Source organism: Corapipo altera, unplaced genomic scaffold, assembly GCF_003945725.1.
Source record: "Corapipo altera isolate COAL_440 unplaced genomic scaffold, ASM394572v1 61, whole genome shotgun sequence".
Lineage (NCBI taxonomy): Eukaryota > Metazoa > Chordata > Aves > Passeriformes > Pipridae > Corapipo > Corapipo altera.
Window position 1 is genome coordinate 3,624,946 of NW_020884910.1, and position 20,718 is coordinate 3,645,663.

Sequence of the window (20,718 nt, forward strand, 5' to 3'; positions counted from 1 at the left end):
CCAGGCTGAGTTCCTTAACATCCACTCATTTAAAAAACAGAGACACATAGGCTGCTTGGGAGGACTTGGAAATCTCACCACTTGCCTCATGGCAGCTCCCAGTACCGAAACACCTTTGAATTTGTGTGGCATTCTGTTACCCAAATACATTAGTCACAGAGCCAGCACATCTCTCCCTGCAAGCCTTGCCCATCCAGATGGAGCTGTGCAAACGCTGGTAGCAAGCAGAGCAAAGGACAATGGGGAAGCCAGAGAGATCACCACTGCTGGAGACATGGGTGAAACAGGACAGGGCTCTTAATCCCTAAGATACTGCCTAGGGAGAATGGCACACATTATGGACTGCTCTGTGTGCAAGCACCACAAAGTTGGACCAGCTAGTGAATACCTCAAGTGACTGAGGAGCCTAGAGAGCGTGGCTCTTTTTGGGAAAAAGAAAACTGGAGTAGCTGTCTGCTGGAGGGAACAAAGAGATCGGTTGTCCAGCAGGACAGCTCCTGGAGAGACCAGCCAAACTGAGATCCCTTGGTCCTGCCTCTTGCTGTCTCCATCCACATCCTTTACAGCCTGAGAACTGTCTCTCTTAGTTTCCTTCTCTCTTGTCCTCTTTTTTTAATTCTCCTGACAAAACCTTAAACGGTCTAAAAGCATCCCCAACAAGGATGAGCAAACGCAAATGTCTTAGCAAATGTGTATTTGAGCTCCACACGCTCCCAGGGATGGCGCAGTAATAAAAACCAATTAGATAACTCTCAGCAGCTACAGTGAGAGGGAGTGGTACAATCTTACCACGACTAATACGGTTTTTAATAATAGATGGCTCTTGCTAGTGCTGGAGAGGGGAAGCCAAAGTGGTGTCAGTTACATTGCATCTTTCTGTCCAGTGAATTTCTGTGTGTGGAGAATTAATAATTTGTGAAAGGGGGGATTAACTTGCCCTCCATACTTACTACTTGTACCAGGGAGATCCCTGCAGGATCAGGAGTGGGCTCCCTATGATGGCACATGGCAGAGGAATGCCATAGAGAAGCATGCTGAGCTCACTCCTGCACCTCCTCACAAAAGGACACCCAGTCCTGTGGGTATCAATATTTGAACAGCTCAGTAATGAAGAAACTGGAAAAGCACATGGTTTTGCTCTCTTGGTATCTCTCACATCCCAGAAGAAGTCCAAAAGCCAAGCTGCAACTGACCACTGAAGCAAGGCTGAAGAAAGCCCCCGCACACCAGAAGAAGCCATGTGTGCCTGAAGCAGGTCAGTATCATGGGTGGGGTGTCACAAAGCCCCCTGCTTGCATCTCTCCCCACTGCCTTCTATTTACAAACCTTCACTTCATGGCTCCTTGCTCAAAACACAAACAAAAGCCATGGAGGGCATTTTCTTGTTGCCATGGAAACAGCTGTAATCTCAAATATACTTAATGCATCACTCTTGCTCCTCCAGCACCTTGCAACAGCTTGCTGTTCGATAGAAAAGTTACGAAGAGGGCAGGTGAAAGAGCCCTGACAGCTTCCCATCCTGCACTCAAGACCCAGCACCTCTGTGGCTGCCCATAATCTCCTATCCGTCAGCACAAAGACTCTTTCTTTCTTTTCTCCTCTCCTTCTGTCTTGTTTTCTGTTCTTTGGAGTGTCACATCATTTACATTTATGAAAGGAATTTTCCTGGGGGTGCAGAGATAGTTCAAATTGTCTGTGATCAGATCAACCTTGTGCATAATGCATTTGTATGAAAATAAACTCCCTGGGGCCCACACTCATGGCTGAAAGTCTCTGTAATGAAGTATTTTACTCTAATTTAGTTAAAGATGATGGAGATAGGAATGAGTGCATGCCTGCATGCATATAGAGGAGGGGAAGACAGACAGGATACTATACACACACAAAAGCCAATAATTATAAGATTACATGCTGGCTGGGAACACTACTGAAGTACCTCATTATTACAAGAAGTTAACTTCTCCATTGTTTCCTCTGAAAATCAGTCCTGCCCTTTGTGGCTTCTTGCACACAAGATCTGGACAATCTTCATGCTGATCCTCAGGAGTAGTCAGAAAACTAGTCTTCTATCCTGCATTACTCGTTAAGAAAGCATTCCTATTCCACACCCAGACTGAGCCAAGATCACATTGGGATAACGGCCTTCCCTGTTCCCGATTCTGCTCCAAACACAAAAGCAAGACATCACCCTCACCAAACACAAAAGCAAGACATCACCCTCAATTAGAGCTGCTCCTCTGGAACATTACCCTTCTGTTTTCCAGTTACTGCTCTCTTTGATTCAGAAGGATGACTTCGCCATAGGGCTCCTTCTCCATGCCACCAGTGCCAGCTGAGTAACTTGGCTTACAGGTTCCAGGCTCCTCCTGTGTGACCTCTTTGGCGTGGCTAGGCCAAAGAAACCTGGAAATGTGAAATTCTTCCTGGCAAAACTTTGTTGAAATAGGGACAACTCCACACAAGGTTTAACCAGTATTTTCTGAGAATAACAACTTCGCCTGCAAACAAAAATATCAGATATCAAAAGATCTGACTCTTAACAAATGTTAAATGATTTCAATGAACTTTGGGTCAACTCAAGCACAACTGCAGATAGTTAAGTTCTAGTACACTCTGCCACTGACTTGCTATAATGCGTTGCATAAACTTCTGTTCTCAGTCTTGTTTCCCCACTTGTTCCATGGAGGACAAACTTGCCTCCCTGATGAACAGAAAACCATGAGATTTCATATGCCAGTCCTCCAGGCTTCCAGTCATAGACCTTTTTTTTCAAAGGCTATGTCACATGGTAATAAAAGAAGAAAAAATGCATTCTAGGATCTTTGATGCATTAGAAACACATATTTTACCTGAGTCTGTTTTTAATTTTCCATTTTTACACCCTGAGAAGAAAAAAAACCAACGATCAGCTCTTGTGCCTAGATAGGCCTGAAAAAACTTCATACATCCCAGTAAAGACTTGATCTTCTACACAGTAAGAGGTGTGATCAGCTTTTCTGAAAATACACAAAATACACCTTGAAAATGAAGGCAGAGGACTAAATCCATTCCTGGCAAGAAGAAGGTGCAACTCCCTTTGAAGCAAGAGAAATCAGTGCTGCTGAATTTGTCTCAGGGAGATAAACACTAACAACCAGTCCTTCCCAGAGGACAATCTGATAACACCGAAGTTGACACCCACAAACGTCAGGCAGGATATATTTCCTCCTGTGCGCTGGTATCTAAGCTTATCACCCTATTTGCTTCTTCTCTCCCAAGTCATTTTGCAGGGTCAAAGGCTATCGTGGGGCTTTAATTAGAATGCCATCATAATGAGCTGGCACTTAAATCAGCCTGCCAGTGGCTAAAGAAAATTAACCTTAGAGTCAAATGAGCTCTAGTCTGGGAGTTCATGTCACGAGGGGGCAACAGACTCTTGCAGAGCTGATGTGTATGGTGGAGGGACAGAAAGCTAAACCCTGCATTCTTTTAAACCGAGAGATCTACACTGGGCAAATCACTTATCCTCGCTGTCTCTGATGCACAATAAAAGCTTTGTACCATATGCTTGCTGTGCCAAGCCAAGGAGAAATCAACAGGGAGAAGTTACCTGGGATGAAACTTCTCTTGGGCTCCTTGAGAAAGGATGTGACTTGAGCTCATATACACCTATGGACGTATCACGTGCAACAAACCCTATCAGTTGCTATGAAAGACTTTGTCACTATGACTATGATGATTACATCATTATTATGCAAGAGCCTAGATTCCAAATAAGGGCAGGTGCTTCATCCAGCTCAGACCCCACAGATCTTAGGGAGCAAATACGAGAATATCCCTTGCTGGCTGATAAACAGAAGGAGCATTCACAAGGGTGAATACACACATGGGAATAACCTCACCCCTAACCTTGCACTTTCTCTTTGCTACTGGTGCCCTTGCAACTGTACTGCCCCTTCCCACATGCATTTTACACCTATTTCTCCCTGCACCATCTTTTGGCACGAGCCACAAAAATATTGTATTGTCAGTGAGTTTTGAGTAAGTAGTTCTGAACAGCCAATGGCATTTTTTCCCAGTGAACCCAGATGTTCCCTGTAGTACCATTTTTCTTTATATCCTGAAGGCACCCACTAGCCTAGAGAACAAATCCATTGTGTGTTACTCACAGGTACCGGAGAATTCATAAAGACTTACTGCTTTCCTTAGAGCTGAACTGCCAGTGCTATAATTTTCCACAACATCTCTTTTATGTCACTGTGCTTGACAAATACCTTGTGCATCTTCACAGGTATTTAGGAAATCCTGCCAGTGCAGGCATAGAGAACACACAAATGGACCTAACATCTCCATCTATGCAAGACAGAACTGTGCAGCAAGAACAAGAGATTTTGCTAACCAAATCTGGCCACGAAGATGCCCTCATATAGCAGACTCAGCCCCATCTTCCTTGACACAAGAGGACACATTTTCCTTTTCATTAAGATCAATACACCTCAGAGGCTATTTTAAACAACCCTTGAGCCTTTCTCATCATGTTTCTACTACAACCATAACTGATCTTTCTCTGAAGGGGAAGTATCCAATTGAGAACCTCGGGAGAAGACTCTACTTATTACATCACAAAGTTTAAAACTGGATCAACTCTGCTAGAGTCAATGCAACAATAGTAAATTTACAAAAAGGATACTAAACAGTAGAATTTACTGCAGGACCATCTCTTTAAAGGAAACCTGAAGCCACCTTCTTTTACAAAAGTATCCTACGAAACACTTGCTTCCTGTGTCACCAATGACCCTTTCAACTAACTGCTCCTAAAAGACTGTGCAACACCTCCATTAATTCTTCTCCAGTTATAGTCTGTGTTTACTTTTGGAGGTTTGACTGCACTACAGAGGTCAACTTGCTTCCTTCTTAAGAACAACAAAGCTCCAATGGGCTCAGTGTTATAGTTTCCAAATGAATGGGCTAGGAATTTAGACAGTCCAACTCATCTTCCACCTCCTGTAAGGTTCACTCACAGATTTTCACAGTGTAGAGGCTGTCATCTAGGAGGACTACAAACATCAGAATAGAATAGTTACAGGCATTTTTAAACTTAGCATTATTTGCACCAGGGCATTTAAAAGGAGTGTAATTTTTAGTTTATGTTAAACTTTAAGTACAATTCATTACATGACTAAGACATAAGTCACGCATTTTGTGATACCTGCTTAAAGGTTCAGCTCCCATGAGGCTTCAAGAGAATGTCAGCTTTCTTTTAAAGAAAAGAATGTTATTAACCCCTGGGAAGGTTTTATTGAAAAGCATGAAATTGTAATCTTTCACTTGACCCAAATGTCTTGAACATAGAGGCAGGTATAAACAAGGGCAGGTATCTGGAAACTGTTCCTGTGGCATGTGCACTGGAGAGGACAGTGCTGGTCATTTCTGAGGTACATGGCAATTTGTAAATCAATCTCATGTCTTGGGGCAGCCAGACAACTGATACTGAGAAGGGACATCTCTGAATATCAGCTTTGAAAGAGAAGTCATCTTGAGACTTTTTCTTCCCTTGTAGGTTTCTTCTCCTCTCACCAAATGTTGTAATATATGGATTCAACAGATGGTGTGATCTCTTCCTCCCTCTCTCCCCTCAGGTCAAAAAGTAAAATAGTAAATACCACTGTAAGCACTTAATGCAGAAATAAACCATTGCAGTACAAGAAGAAGAAGATTCAGACACTTCAAAATAAACAAGACATAAGAAAAGTCAAGTCCTCATCCAAGTCATACAGTTCCACAGAGAAAAATGGCATCTCTTTGTCTTTCTTCTGACAAGCAACAGTTTCCCCCTTACTCACAAATAAATCTCAGGCTACTGGAACATCACTGACATTTTCTTTAAAGAGTTTTTAATTAAAGTAACATTAAGTATGCCATGTTTAGTATTTGTCAGGCATTAGGAAAGGCTACTAAAATTACCACTGAGGGGCCTATTAAATATCATCATATGCTCCCAGAGTAATTAATTACAGACATTTTGAAAGGGTCTGTCTTCCTCATCCTGCAAAATTTTTTAACTTTTTTTCCCTCTTTATTTACTAGCATCAAACAACCAAATGTTAATGACATGCTATCTGGCACCTGTCCTGCAGAATGGGCAGGCATTTCCCCACTGCCCCCAGCGGCACCAAAGAGTTTGCTGGCATCTCGGAGCCTAGGAGAAAACCTGACAAGGTTTTTGTTACTTTTTGTTTGTTTGTTTTCCCCTCTGCTTTCTATACCTGATGTTTGCATCACTTGGATGCATGGGCAAAGACCACAGAAGACACTGGAGCTTGGAAATAAAACAGGTACTCTCAGCAATCCAAATCCAAAAGTCTGAGGAACTTAGAAAACTGGAGGCCCTTTGAGAAAACCCCAGCCTTCCTGATCTGCATTTGCACAGCACTTCATGTAGAAGAATGACACTGGGTGGCTTCTACAACTATTTCTACAGTGACTGTGGTAACTAATACAGAAAAGGACTTGGAGCTGGAATTTTCTTTCTGTGTGGGACAGTATCAGAACAGAATCAACAATGGTGATTTATTTTGTAGAACAAGACCTCTGTGCTATTCATATTTTATTCAGAGCAAAAGCAAGCCACCTGCTCCTAGATCCATGCGTAATGCCACACCACACCAACACATCCAGGTGCAGAAGGTATGCCCAGAGGCATAGTTCTAGGCTTGCTAACTGTGAGGTCAGAGAAACTGTCCTTGAAGCCATCCAGAGAGCACTCAAAATTCAACAGAAAGGTACCCAGACACAAGTGGTTGCTCCCCCTGTCTTTCCATCTCCCAGAGCAAGTACCAGTGTGTTGCTCAGCAGTGCAGCCCAGGTGGAGGGCTGACCATGAGGAGCACAGACTATCTGCTGATTCAGTCCAAATAGGGCCTTCCAGCAGGAATTTGGAGCAATCACAGTGAATGATGTTGCTGCTCGCCTTATGCACGAGGTAGAGCAGTTTCCCCGCTGACCTTTTCATCGTTTATGAGGAGGGCAAGCACTTCAGCACCTACACCATCTGCAAATTTGGTCTTCCCCTCAAGGATACAAAAAATTAGGTCAGAGGCTTTTGTCTTTTCCTGCCATTCCTGAAAAGCACATTAGGGCTCAAATCCTCAAGACAAAGCATTATTATTATTATTGTTGTTAGCTTTTTATAGTGGAAGAAAATATTAATGTTACAAATAGCTGCCATTAGCATAAGCAAAGCTGCATATTAATATGCACATGTGTGTCTCTACTGTCAGGAAGCAGAGAGGCCCCAGAGGCCCTGCTTTCACTGGGGAAAATGATGATGGCATTAACTCTAATGATAACGATAAGGAGGCTGCCATAAATGATATGACAATTTCTTTTGTATTCCTGTTTGGGCAAAGACTTCTTCCTTACTCCCCGGTGTCCATAAAAGGATGCTGTTTGAACAAATGGCAACTCTACTGATTTATTTAATTTCACCACAGCTTTATGGTTTTCTTAAAAGTGCCAGCTCTTTGGGTCATGTGACTGAGAAACTCGCTTAAGCCTTTCAGATAAATTCCTAATCGCCAAGATTTTGGAGAACCGGATACTAAATAAAAGGAATCCCACATCTATTTATGGTTTTTAAAACCTTGTGAAGTTTGAGCCTTTTTGGACTAAGGATACTATTATATCAAAGGACAGCAGGAGCTATGAAGGAAAAAATAAAGGATATGAAAAAAATAACCAGGAAATAAATTGTCTCTGACGTAAGATGTTCCCAATCCTATCACAGCCTTTCTCCCCCTTCACTTATTATTGTCCTTATGAGTATTACATCTAGGCTGTGACAGCAGATCTTTGTGACTATGCTATCAATCAGATAAGAGAACTGATCTGGCTGAAGAGTAACAAAGCAAAAGAGAGGATGGAGGAGGATTTCCTACAGAGAGGTTTTGGATGTGCTCAGCAGTACAGATCTGCAGACAGGCATGCTTGTACTGCTGGGAGGGCAGCAAAAATGGGGTCTAAGCTGCTCTTGTTACTGACAAAATGCACAGTGGACTGAGGAAACAGATGCAGAGGGAAGATCTGGGTTCCTAGGCCCATGTGTTAAGAGTCTGTCAAACCCCGTTGTGGCTTTTACAGCTGCGGAACAAACATGAGTTTCCTTTTTTTCCTTTAGGCCAGAGGGAAAGCAGAAATTTCTATCCCCAGCTGTGATGTTGAGGCATTGGTTATGCAATAGGACTTGGCTGCAACAAATGCAAAAGCATTTCTTCACTGAACTCTTCATCTGAACACGGACAGAAGATGATTCTCTCTGGCTCTGTAGCTTCTGAACTAATTACACAGCTTTTTGACGATGTCACTGCACAGGGTGTCTCTGCCCTGGAATCATCTGTCATGGCTACAATGTGCAACAGGGATCTGAATACATTAATATGTCAGGGAGGTGGGGATGCTACGTTTTGGTCTGTCAGCTTCTGCGCTGAAAACCCTATTGAGCTCAGCTAATATACTACACTATCTGCTTTTCATTTTTCACATTTGTTCATGTGATGTACATCCTGAAGCTCATCAGAGGGAAATGTAAGCTTTATACCAGCAATAACAATCTTTGCAGCAAACTCAATCCGAAAGGGACTAGCCAAAACCACAAAGAGCCCTACAGAAGACTGCTTCAGATAAGGTGGCCAGTGGAAATTCTTGATATAGAGGCAAATTTGAAAACTTGACACTCACAGGCCAGTAACACAGATGTTATAGAAAGACAGCTTCCTCCAGCTGCATGGACTCTAGGACATATGGAATAGGCACAAGCCTCACAATCTGTGTCTCAGGTAATATCTGGTCCAGATAATACAACATGAAAAAAAACCATCTTTGCAGTAAAAAAACATATTAAAAGCCATATTAAAGCTGCAAAACTGGTGGACTCAAGATGGAAAACATCAGGGCAGTACAAAATATGAATCCTTTTTGTTTTTCTCTTGTGTTCTTTACTCTCTGGTTCAAGTCTGTATCTCAGACTTACTCAGTTCCCACATAGCTTCTCAAACCCTATTATTCAGCTGGCCTTCACAGAGAAATTTTTCCTCATTCATTTTCTTGTTTTGGAACAGAACTACAGTCATCCAAGAGAATTTCTCTGCAGGGACAGCAGGAATACCCCACAGGAATGCTCAGTAATGATGACCATGCTTGGGAAATGCCACATTATCATAAGCTTCCTGTTTTGGACATATCCAGAACCAATAGCAGTTCTTATTTCACTAGCTAAACCCACCAAAATAGTGCAGTTAATCTAGAAAATTTCTCTAAATAACCAGGAGCACAACACTGTAATTATAAGCAGAGGCACGTACACGCCCTGTAGAAATGATGTATATTAACATCAGTTATTCAATACTGTCTCCTTCTGTGAAAAGCTGAAAGAATTAAACTAATATATGAAGTCTATTCACTGTTTGTGTTTGACTAGAACTTATGCCTATACACAAAAGTCTGTGGTTCACTCACAGTCGGATTTCCAAACGTGTTATTTGCTGGTCTCCCAGACCAGCATTATGTGGTCTACCACATAATGTCTGTGGGTTTCAAAAGAGGAGGAGCCTCCCTGAATCACACAGTATTTGTATGATCCTGGAAGCCAAATGCACAAACCCAAAGATATTCTCTGGAGAGCTATATGGGCTCAGTACATAACAAGGTATAGATGCAACTATAAAGTACTCAAAAAGTGAAAGAATGAACTAAAGCTTGCTGTATGCTAAGTCCATACAAACGTAAATCTTGATTTCAAATGTGGCCATCAGGATTTCAGTGTCAAGTGGAAATAAGAGTGATAAAAATATACTTTCAAAAGTACTTTGTCAGGTTCAGGTCCTGTACCACAAAAACATGGTATCTGAAATGGGAAGCTTGGCAGACATAAAGACACTTGCTAGAGCTTGCTGTTCCCATGAAACTTGCACTGCAGCTGTACAGGGGCACTACAGTCACCATAAGTCAGAAATTGCACAAGTTCCAAGACCAGCACAACCTTCTGGCACCCCTGCTAAAGAGAGAATGCATGGATAACACTCAGTGATCTCATAAACCAGCCTGAGGGAGAGGACAAAAGAGAGTGACAAAAAAATGATTATATATGCTTTTGACTGCAGATACATTCCATTAGCCCAGGCCAGGACAACGACATGCATGTGTATGTTGTAAGCATCCCAACACAGGTAATGACTTACTGACAAGGTATAAAGAAATGTAGGTTAGCTATCCCAATCACTGGATCACACAGTCATGAGACAGCCGTTTTTCCAACAAGTTTTTCTAGCAAACACTTACAAACATACAGGAGAGCCATGAACACTTGAGATTGTACACCCTTCTCTGTGGCCTTTGAGCCAAGGAACACATCACCTTCTCAGTTCATCATGCCCCAGTCAATTGGTTCTTTCTGCATAGGAAAACCAAAGCTTCACTTACCTAGAAGACAAAAAGATAGAGAGAGAAAATATGGTTAGTGGATGTCCCTGAACCATACAGATGCTGCTTATCTTTATTTCCCGAGTGATTCCCACATCCTTACACCTTGTTAGGAGATTCCTGGCATATTAAGGAGCGGGAGTGATCTATGATAGCTCTCTTAGCACACAGCCACTGTATCTCTCCCCTGCTGTAATTGGTCTGTGGTGCCATTTAATTTTATACAGATTATTCATTAAGAAAAGCAAAACTGAGCAGGTGTTTTCATCAACATCTTGTTCTATGAAAAAAAAAAAATAAAAAAGAGAGATAGAGAAGCAAGAAAGAAGCTCCACAACAACATTAACCACACGGAAGGGCACAAATTATTCTGACTGTGAACAGCAGGGCGCAAAGTCTTGAAGTCTACCAAAAGAAACTGCAGCAGGAAAGGATGTCCTTGTTAAGGGAAGGATGGATTGAGTCACTCTGCCTTGTGGTTCTGTCGTGTACTATCTGAACTATGGTTGCAATGAAAGGTCTTGGTAGTCTTGGTTTAGGTAAAATAGGCTCTGACATGAGGTGGAAGGAGAGAACAGATGGTTTTCAAGTTAGTGCCATCCCTGCATTTCAAGATTTTCATGAAGACAAAGCACTTTTGCATGGAATACAACAAGGACACAAAACAAAGGTGTTTTGCGAAGAGCTATCACCCGAACAAGCCAGAGGGAGAACGTAACAGAGGGCTCTTAAATAAGATGAGAGGAAGCTATGTAGGTCCGAAGCAGTATTAAGCCTTTCTTTTTGAGCAGTTCCATGTTCATTCAGAGCATGGCAAGGATGTGCCACTTTCTTGAACATTGATTTATAGGTCTGTAGCCAGGACCAGCAATCAGTCAACCAGGACTCAATCTTTGCAAGGAATAAATAAGTAAATAAAGATTACTTATTTATTCTCAGGAGTTCACTGCCTTTGAGACGCAACTAAAATTTCCAGAGAAGAGGGAAAAGTGACTATACCAAGGGTCAGGTCCTGAGAAAGTAAGAGCTTCCCTTCAGAAACAAAGTCGAATCAACATTTTCATGTTTGGAAACTGCATTACATTTTCTGCTACCAGTCCAGGATAGCATACTGTCACACAGGCACTTAAATGTCCCACAGAAGCTTCATCTAGCACCATGGGCTGCATTATTTGAACTGTGATGGAATATAGCTGCTATTGCAGAATTCCCTAGAGGAGATGCAGTGAGGCTTGCACACTACGGGGATAGGAAGAAATAGATTAATATACATTCATGGCATATTTGCAAAGAGATTACTTTGCTCATAGTGAGATTTGCACCTGTATAATTGTATCAGTCTCAAATTAATCATAATCATACTCTCAACCAATATATGAGGATGAGTAGGCCTCATCCTCGGACTCTCATAATTGGGATAAAAATAGCTGGCTCTGAATGCACCAAGATTTCTGCCTGGTATGCAGGAGACAGTAAATCCCAGCTGACCCATCAAGCCTTGGTATTTTGTTTCTGCAAAGCCCTAGCACGACACATATCATTGCATAAGTAAGACCAGGTCTGTGCAACAGCAGCACCGTTAACATTTAGCGATATATTCATTCCCTTCACAGAACATGGTGAAAGTAGCACAAGCCTTACTTTTCTGAGGAAAACTTAAGCTCAGAGAGTGATTACGTGATTTGCCAGCAGATACATAGTGCCTTTGTCACGTGCAGAGACACAGGACCTGTAACTCTTGGTTTCACCGACGTACACATTTAATTACTGGGTATCTCCGCAGACAAGAAACGACCCACAAGCGCAGTGTAGCATCAGCCTGAAGCCTCACTACTGCCGTGTCTGCCCCTCCTATGCCGTCCCCTCCAAATGGCTCCCAGCAAAAGGCAGATTCCTTAATTGTGTTATTAGCTGAATTATTAATTGATATGAAAACAGCATTTTACTGGGCATAAAAAGTCATTCGGAAACGAGATAAAATGTTCTCGGCACTGCCTGCCTCCGAGCAGAGCTGGAGCGAGGGCTCTGACAGCTTGATTATTATGCACATTAGTGCAATCTGGTGAGCTTTCAACACAGGGAGCGAGGAGTCCCCCAGTACTGTATCCATCAGGCCGCATCCCTCTCCTTTCCTCTTCCTTCCCCCCATCACTGCCTACTTTGCATTTATGTGGGAGACCTCAGAGGTAATTTTTTTCCTTCTGATCCAGCTGTCATCACTGCAAAGAGACTAATTACAGCAGTAGTGGGCAAATAGTATTTTCCCTTCAGCCCTGCACCGCGAAAGAGACTCTTCATGCCTCTTCCCGAAACCCTCCTACACCCCAAAAAAGGAAGAGGTTGTTTCCCAAGATGCTCATTGCTGGAAAAGAGCAGCTTGCATTTCTCTGTCTCCAAGTCCTTTGTATTCTAATGTGGAAATGGTGGTATGTGTGTATATATATACGTTTTTCTACAAAACGTTCCAGTATTTCATTACAGGGTAGAGGGTTGTGCATGCCTCGATGCCCTTTCAGTGTTTTTTCAAAACCTTGTCATTGGTCATGATACACTTTCACTCCAGACACTCTTTTCCCTTGATGATGAGAGGGGACACCTCTATGGATGCTCACCATATCATACATCCTCCTCCCTGGGCCCACCCCCCTCTCCCATCCCTACGGCCTCACAGAGCTGCAGCAGGAACAGAGCTGCCTGCCAGATGGCATCAATTAATTTTGAACCTCTGTTAAACAGGCACAATGTGTATCCTTGTGCAAGGGGGGTGATAAGCCCTGAACAGTCCCCTCCCCCACTTTTCTTGACCCCCTTCACTTTCATGCGATCAATGGGAACCTACCCCCACTGACCCACATCTCTAACACGCAGCCAGAGGAACCAGCAGACACCAGTGATCAATCCCATCTCTTACATGCAAACCTTGTAATTTAGCAATAACTACTCAACCACCATTGACCTGCTAATTAATCCATGGATTTTTTGTTGTGCCTTTAATTGTTGGCCCCGATATCTGAGTCACTTAGACTGCTCACTCTGCGCAGAGCCTAACCAACTAAATGCTACTTCAGCTCTGTAGTAATAAAACACTGAAATATATTGACTCCCTGCCAGCTCTCCCGCTCACTCTCTGCCTCTCTGCTTGCTGGCTGAGTGCTGGCGTGTGAAGGGAATATAGAGAGGGGAAAGCATCGGCCGTGAGAGATGAAGTTTGGGACACAGGTGAGAGAAAGCAATAATCACTCACCGGTGACAGGCCACCAAGGACAGCCTCTGATCCCTGCGACAGCCCTGCTCTGACAAACTCAAACACACTGTTCCTCCATCCCAAACAGACTTGATGGCTCTGAAAATTCACAGGCTTGCTGGATTCTGCCTCCTTTCTGCTTTCCGCCCCTTAATGAGGAAATCATTGTCCTCTTGTCACTGTCACACTCACTATATATGTGTTTGACACAAAGAGCCAGATGGTATAGGCAGAAAAATGAATCCATACAGTGGAAGCCAGGAGATTTGTATTTTTTTGCTAGTGCTGCCCAAGGATCTCTGTGTAAACATGGATAAATCACCATGAATGCAGTTTTCTGAAGTGACTTGCACCTCTTGGTGCCTTGCACTGATGGTAAGTTTTGGGAGATGGAAATGGCAGTTTTAAACCCTGACATGGCAGGAGCTCAGATGCTCAGCCCGCTGGGACATTGACTGACTGCAAACCAGGCCCTTGCAACAGACATCTGATAACATGAGTCACACTGAGGATGGGGGTGGGACAGATGTGAAGGGACTGATGGGTGACAATTTGGTGCTGAGAGCAGTGAACTAGGAGGAGGTTGTTAACTCCATCAAGAAAATTCTCCATTAAAAAGTATTCATTTTCATTTGGTTAAATCAAAATGAAAGTCCTGTCAGAGGCAGCTTATATTTACCATCCCACATGGAAATAAAGTGGAAAGCAATAAGCCCTTACAATTACTGCCATAGCTTGTTGACTTCACTTGTGTTGTGGCTGATCTGTAGTCCTGAGCCACTCCCGATGCCCACTTTGTGTTCTGCTGCAGACAGGCACACCACAGAAGTGCCCTCCCAAAGAGCTCATGAGTTCCTTCCATCTGAGCCCCAGGAGCAGGCCAGGGAGTGGTGGGAAAAACACAGGTAACAGGAACAAAAGGGTGTTTAAGGGACAAGTGAAGATAAGGCAACTCCAGAAGCAAGGTCTCTGTGTCTTCTTCACATCAGCACATGGCACAGGTGAATGGAGCAGTGGTATCCTTGAAGAGAACTACCTCAGCACAGCTGGAAAGACTCCAACAAGATGGGGATGCACTGGCCCTGTCACAAAAACCTACCGTGCCCCCTACACCAACAGTATATTGACACTGTGACTGCAATTCAGTAGCTCAAAAAGCATTCTGCTAGCACACCCAAGATGCTGTAATGAGGGGGCAATGGCAGGACAGAGGCTCTTATTGTCAGAGAAGGCTATTGGGAAAGCAGCCGTATGGTGGCCCTATACTTCCTGATCCTAACACCACTCATGTAAACAGCGAGTGTTCCCAAGCCCGCTGTGCCCCCCCATCCTTCTCTGTTTGTCTCTGTAAAGAGCAATGCCAGAGCATGTTCTGGGTACAAAGAGTGGCCAGAAAAAGGCTTCCCAGCAACAACAGGTCACACTGGCAACTCTGAGGGAGTTTGGCAGGAGCATTTCTAAAAGTTTCCCTGAGGACTTCCTGCAATCTTATTGTCCTGATCTGCCTTTTCTTTTTTAATACTGTAAATAATGTTTGTGAAATGCAGGTCATTTGGGGTAATTTATGATGTCTTTCACTGCCAAGGGAGTCTATCAGCAGCGAACCTCCTGCTGGTCAACACTTCAAAATTTTGAACAGAAAGGATTTTTTCTGTGCTTCCCCAAAACTGTCTAAAGGCAGCATGGTTGTCTGGGAGGAAGCTGAGAATTGCTTGTTTGAGTGCCGACACATACTGGGTTTGGAGATGCTGCACAGTCCATGCAAAATATCTCAGTGAAAGGACGTCATTTTGCTGAATAGCTTTGTCACTGAATTGTTTGATCATAGATACCAAAATGAACTGTGCTGCCATAAGCATGAGAAGTAATATTTTCTCTCAGCTACATCCTATGTAGTTCTTTTATGTAATAATTACCACTGAGAGAACAATTTCCATCTTTACAAAAGGATATGGATTACAAACAGCTCAACATTTTTGGGCAGGATGGACATCCAAAAGACGTCATGCTTTAGTGGAGAACTGTAAACTGGCTTCAGTTTGGAAACACACTCCTTTACAATATTCTTCCTGTCATCCATATGGATGCAATCTAATGGCTGGAAGATCAAGACCTCAGGCTTCAAATCTTCTTGAAGAGAGTGTTTTCAGTCTGTGTTTACTAAGCCTCTTTACCTGCAATCTAGTTAACTGCCTGGTCCAAGGCAGGAGGATGGAGCCCTTGCACCTGATGGCTGTCTCAGGCAGAACTGTAAGGATCGTGGCATGTCTTTAAGCCAGTTTCGTATTCACCAAACCTTCAAAAATTCTACAAGTGGCTTCCCCTCCCCATTCATACACATACAGAAGTCAGGAGTTGCTGTACTGCTGCATCTCCCTACATCCCCATGTCTGAAGCAAGCCCTTAACACCAAGGGACTGTGATTTATGTAGTTAAAGAGCCTCTATACTCATGTTTTACTGATTAAATTGCTACTTTAGTGGAGCAGACCTCAATGGAGTGTTTTAATCCCTGTTTGTAAAAGGAGATCTTTCTTTGAATTAAATCTCAGCCCTTCCCCGAAGAAACAAAAGAACCTGCACCTATGTTAGTTCAACTGTAAAAATATTGCACTGGGAAACAGTAACAGCCCATAGAACGAACTAAACCTTCTTGGAAAGGAAGGTTGTTTGCATGTGGGGTTCAAACTAGATTCAGCCCCTACGAGCTTTCTGATATGTCTTTGGGGTTTGTCTTATGAAGATGCTGCCTCTACTACACTCTGGAAGAACATCCTCCTCTCATTGTTTGACTGCTTTACAGTCAAGCTTTCCACTTATATTGGGGTTTCTTTGGAAAAGAGAAGAAGAATTAGAAAGTAAGAGAAATAGTAAATTGGTTTAGGATTGAGGCACAATGCTCAGCTTGATATGTGATCTCCTCCTATACAACAGCAGATCAATTAAGGCTATTAAGAGAAATCTGACTGCTTGGGATGTATACAGGCAGTAACAGCATTTAAGAAAGAGCCCTGTAAGGAGAGGGAGCAGTTAGGTGAGAGCTCAGAGTGCTTTTCCATCTGTGATTTCTTCCCAGAAATTTTAACTATGCATTTACAAGACCTCCATTAGCACCATCCTACCTGGGAACCTTGCATGTGAATTTCTACTCATCACTCCTGGGAGTCAAGAAAGAATGACTGTGCTCATTTGAAAAAGGGAAACAAGATTCAATCAATTCCTCAAACCTAAACTTGAAGCCTCTAGCAGAGATGAGAATCAAACACAGATTTTCCGAGTCTGACATTCACTTTCTTGTATTTGAAGGTAAAACAAAAAGTTAGGGTTTGCTTTTTGATTTAGTCTGTACAGCCAACCCTAGAGAATGAGCTGAACCCTTCCCGTCTTAGCCAGATCCAGACAGATGCCCTACCCTGTCTTCATACCTTGGAAAACCATAAAGTTCACATCATACTATGACACCACAATCAGCACAACAGGAACACTTCCCAAGCTTCAACACCTCTGCCTGCCAAAGGGAGCTTTCAGCATGGCAGGGGGAATTCAAAAAAGTGAGCTTCAGTGGGAGGGATCCACCCTGTTTGAATTAAATCTCATCCACCACCTCTGTTCAAGCAGGTCCAACTTTGTCATCATCGTATTGTCACCACAAGCTCAGGATTAGTTTTGAAACTCCTGCCTCCTAAAGCAGCAGCATGCTGCCTACAGCCTTTCCAGCTATTTGACCATGCTCTTGCAGCACAGGAAAAAAATTCATCTCAATTGAAAGACTAGGTTATAGGAAGTAGAGTGGCATTTCCTGAGTGTCCTCCCCTCAACTCACTGTGGCAGGAGGAGGGGACGGTCCTGTTCAGAGAGTACGAGACGGAATGACTGATTGTATCCATGCCACTGAAAGATGCTGATGAGAAAAACCCAGGCTTCTGCCTGTCATATTTTCAAACCCCCCAGATGCTGGCTCAGAGCCTTGCCTGTCGCTTTCCTTAAGCCTCTGTTGAGGAGGAAGAGTGAAGATCTCATAGACAGCATTTAGTGTCACAGACAGTTCGGCAAGAGACAATTTTTCACCCCGTTAAATCCCTCTGCAGAATATTATCTGCTGGTTTTCCCTCTTTTTTATGATTTTCTTATGATTATCTCCTGCTGTTTCTGTCCTCAGCAGCCAAATAAATAAATAGCAGTATAGCTGTCAGCAGCTATAGCTGAGTAAGAAGGCCCTGCAGACAGCCTTAGCGGGCTACACCCCTCCTCACCTTCAACACTGCTGCCTTCCAGGCAGTGATGTGAGGATTCTGAGACCCTCAGGTTTAATAGCAAGGGGGGAGTGGGAGGGGGCTGAGATTGCAGACACTTGCTTCTTTGACCATGTTTTTCTCTGAAGACTGGGACATGTCACTGTTTCACCTGTAAAAGATGATGATGACGACGATGATGATAACAGCAAGCTGATGGGGGAGAAGGGCAGTGAATATTTAACTTCCTCACCTGTGCTTGGAGCATGTTTTTATCATCATCCAAAGGCACAAATAAAAAAAAAAAAGGTGTCACAGAGATGAAGGGACTTACACGGGATCACAAAGCCAGTCCATGGCAGAGACAGGAATAAAACACAGCCAATCTAACAGGAAAGCACTGGTGTCTTCCCCATAAAACAATTCTACCCTTTAAAAAAAGTAATGTGCTTCTTTCTCTCGTGTATGTGTATCCTTCGCTCCCTAACTTTCCTACTTTATCCTTTTCTCTGCCTAGTTTATTCATACAACAGTTTCACGGGTGTGCTGAGCACTTTATATACAAATGCAAAGCCAAGATGTCTACATATGAGTCTGGCCACCACATTCACTCAGAGCTCGGGAATTCTTTTGCAGACTCATTTTTCTACACTGCTCAGGGATTCTGGCCCCTTTAGGATCATGTTTAATTCATCTCCTATGACTCCAAGATCCTTTGCAGGTACTGATCCTGTCTTTTTCATGAGATCAGTGCTCAGATGTTAGGCTTTTTTCTTCCATATTTCTTCTTTTTCCTACTCAGACAAAGCTCTTCCTCTACTCCAGACTCCATCTTTGGTCTCTTTATTGCCTTTTCCCCCTTCTCTGCTTTTAAAGTTATCTTCCTTGTGTTTTCTTTCTGAGAATTCTTCTTTTTGCCCTGACACAACCTCTTTTATAATAAGTGTTTTTACACGCTTCTTCAAATACCCTCCCCAGCCTCCACATATATCTCTACCTGTGCTTCCACTCCTTCCCAACTTGTTAGACATGTGCTGGATTTTACTGAATAGATACCTTTCTAGGGGTACACCATATTTTAATAACATGATGAATTTCTCACTGCATAGATACCAAATTGACTTATTTTCAACATAAATATTAGAAGCTAAGTCCCAGGGCAGTGCCAGCAGCTGCAACAAAGCAGGGTTGTCTAGTTTTTGACAATATGAGATATCTTAACCCAGCAGCTGCTTATTTGATTAACATCCACTTTTAAAGAAAAAGCATATATTTACTTCCTATTTCTCCCACCCCATACAACACATAGGCTAAAAAAGCAGAGGAAGGGTCAGATACCCATATCTAGATATCTACAATGCCATGAATGTGAAAAGGTCTGTCTCACACTTAGCTCTTCTCTCAGTATCTTCCAGACTTCAAACCACAGTGCAGATGGGAACAAAAGCAAATCTGTTTGAGGAAGAAGAAATTTCTTACCCTTTTTTATATAGATGGTGTGATTTCAGTGAGCAAAGAAGTGCCAACCCACTCTCAGCTGTCACAGGAACTGGCTTTTTTTCCAACAATACTTTGAGAACCCAAAGTTTTTGAAGACATGAAAACAGGGGCTTTGTGCCTTATCCTGCTTTCTGATTGTGATCTCTTTCCCTGCACCGGAAAGAGCAAGGGTCAAGTCAGTTACTTTGCAGCTATTTCCACAAATTTTTAGACACTCCATCCACTTGATGCAATCTTTTTCAACCACTGCCATCCCTCTCTTAGCCATCATATCCCCTCTGAAGGATTTTGTCGTGCTTAGGTGAAAATTCAAGATGTGATTGTCAGATGACAAGGCACCTCCTCATGAAATTGGAGATCGCAACACTTTCACATTTTCTACACTCATTCAATGGGTCAATGCAGCAACTTCACACTACTCTGAGTTGTGTCTAGATGGCCTGAAACTCAGGATGCTGGTAATGGTTGGAATACAGTCAGTCTACTGGGCTTGTGCAAGTACCAGCAATACCGAGGTTAGGTTTGAAAATAAATTTTAAATTCTCCATTTTTGTGATTATTTACTTGCTTTTGAACACTTTGATCTCCCTTACCTATTGCTACTATAATTTATAAGAATTTTACAATACCCACTGTCCTCAGACTGCAGGGCTGAGGTGTTTCAGACTCTGCTGCAGGGACTGCCTAAGGCACTCCTTGGTGAGTGGTCCCATCCTCCTAAGGCTGCAAAATCCCCATCAATCCCTCCAAGCCCCCCACTGTTGCTTCTCCCGGCCCTACACCCCTCAGCACTGCTCCTCCCACACCTATGAGAGCCAGCACCCTCCCACCATCAAGAGGTCAGTTCAGGCGAGTCCCATTTTCTTCTCCAAAACCTGGAGCAAAAGCAAACCAGAGGGAAGAGAGAAAGCAAACAGGCCAGGGAGGCTAAGCTCTCTCTTGTCATTGAGAACTGCTAGCTGTTTATATTTCTGCCCTACCTAAAAATATCTCCAACATGGTCAAAACTCCTTGAATGTGTTCTTTGGAGGAGTCTGTGGCTACTATCTGTGAAATGCCACCCTCTTTAGGGAAGGCCAAAACATTCTGGAGCTGCTTGGGAGGAATCTGAAGCAACTACAGGCATAGGCCTTTCTCCAACAACCACAAAGATCCTCAGGTAACCCCTCCAAAAAAGTTGGGGGGCCATATTTGGGAATTCATCTGTCTCCAGAGAAAGCCCAAATCCTCCTAGAGATGCCTCAGAAAAGTCCTAGGAGAGCTACCGGGCCTGCAACACAAAGATAAT

At 43.1% G+C, this 20,718-nt stretch overlaps 1 protein-coding gene and 1 long non-coding RNA gene across 3 annotated transcripts in view; both read right to left on the reverse strand.

Moving 5' to 3' along the window:
• LSAMP (limbic system associated membrane protein) overlaps window positions 1-20,718 on the reverse strand; it is a 1,002,030-nt gene that overhangs the window by 855,952 nt on the left and 125,360 nt on the right. The window lies entirely within an intron of this gene.
• Window positions 2,200-20,718, reverse strand: part of LOC113952030 — a 37,888-nt gene continuing 19,369 nt past the window's right edge. Inside the window, exons 2-6 of one of the 2 annotated variants that reach the window (XR_003529355.1) lie at window positions 19,318-19,382; window positions 17,952-18,102; window positions 3,590-3,648; window positions 2,850-2,882; window positions 2,200-2,498 (exon numbers count right to left, since the gene is read on the reverse strand). This is a non-coding gene — a long non-coding RNA (uncharacterized LOC113952030). The remainder of the gene's footprint in view (window positions 2,499-2,849; window positions 2,883-3,589; window positions 3,649-17,951; window positions 18,103-19,317; window positions 19,383-20,718) is intronic. The other variant, XR_003529356.1, reaches the window with a different exon arrangement.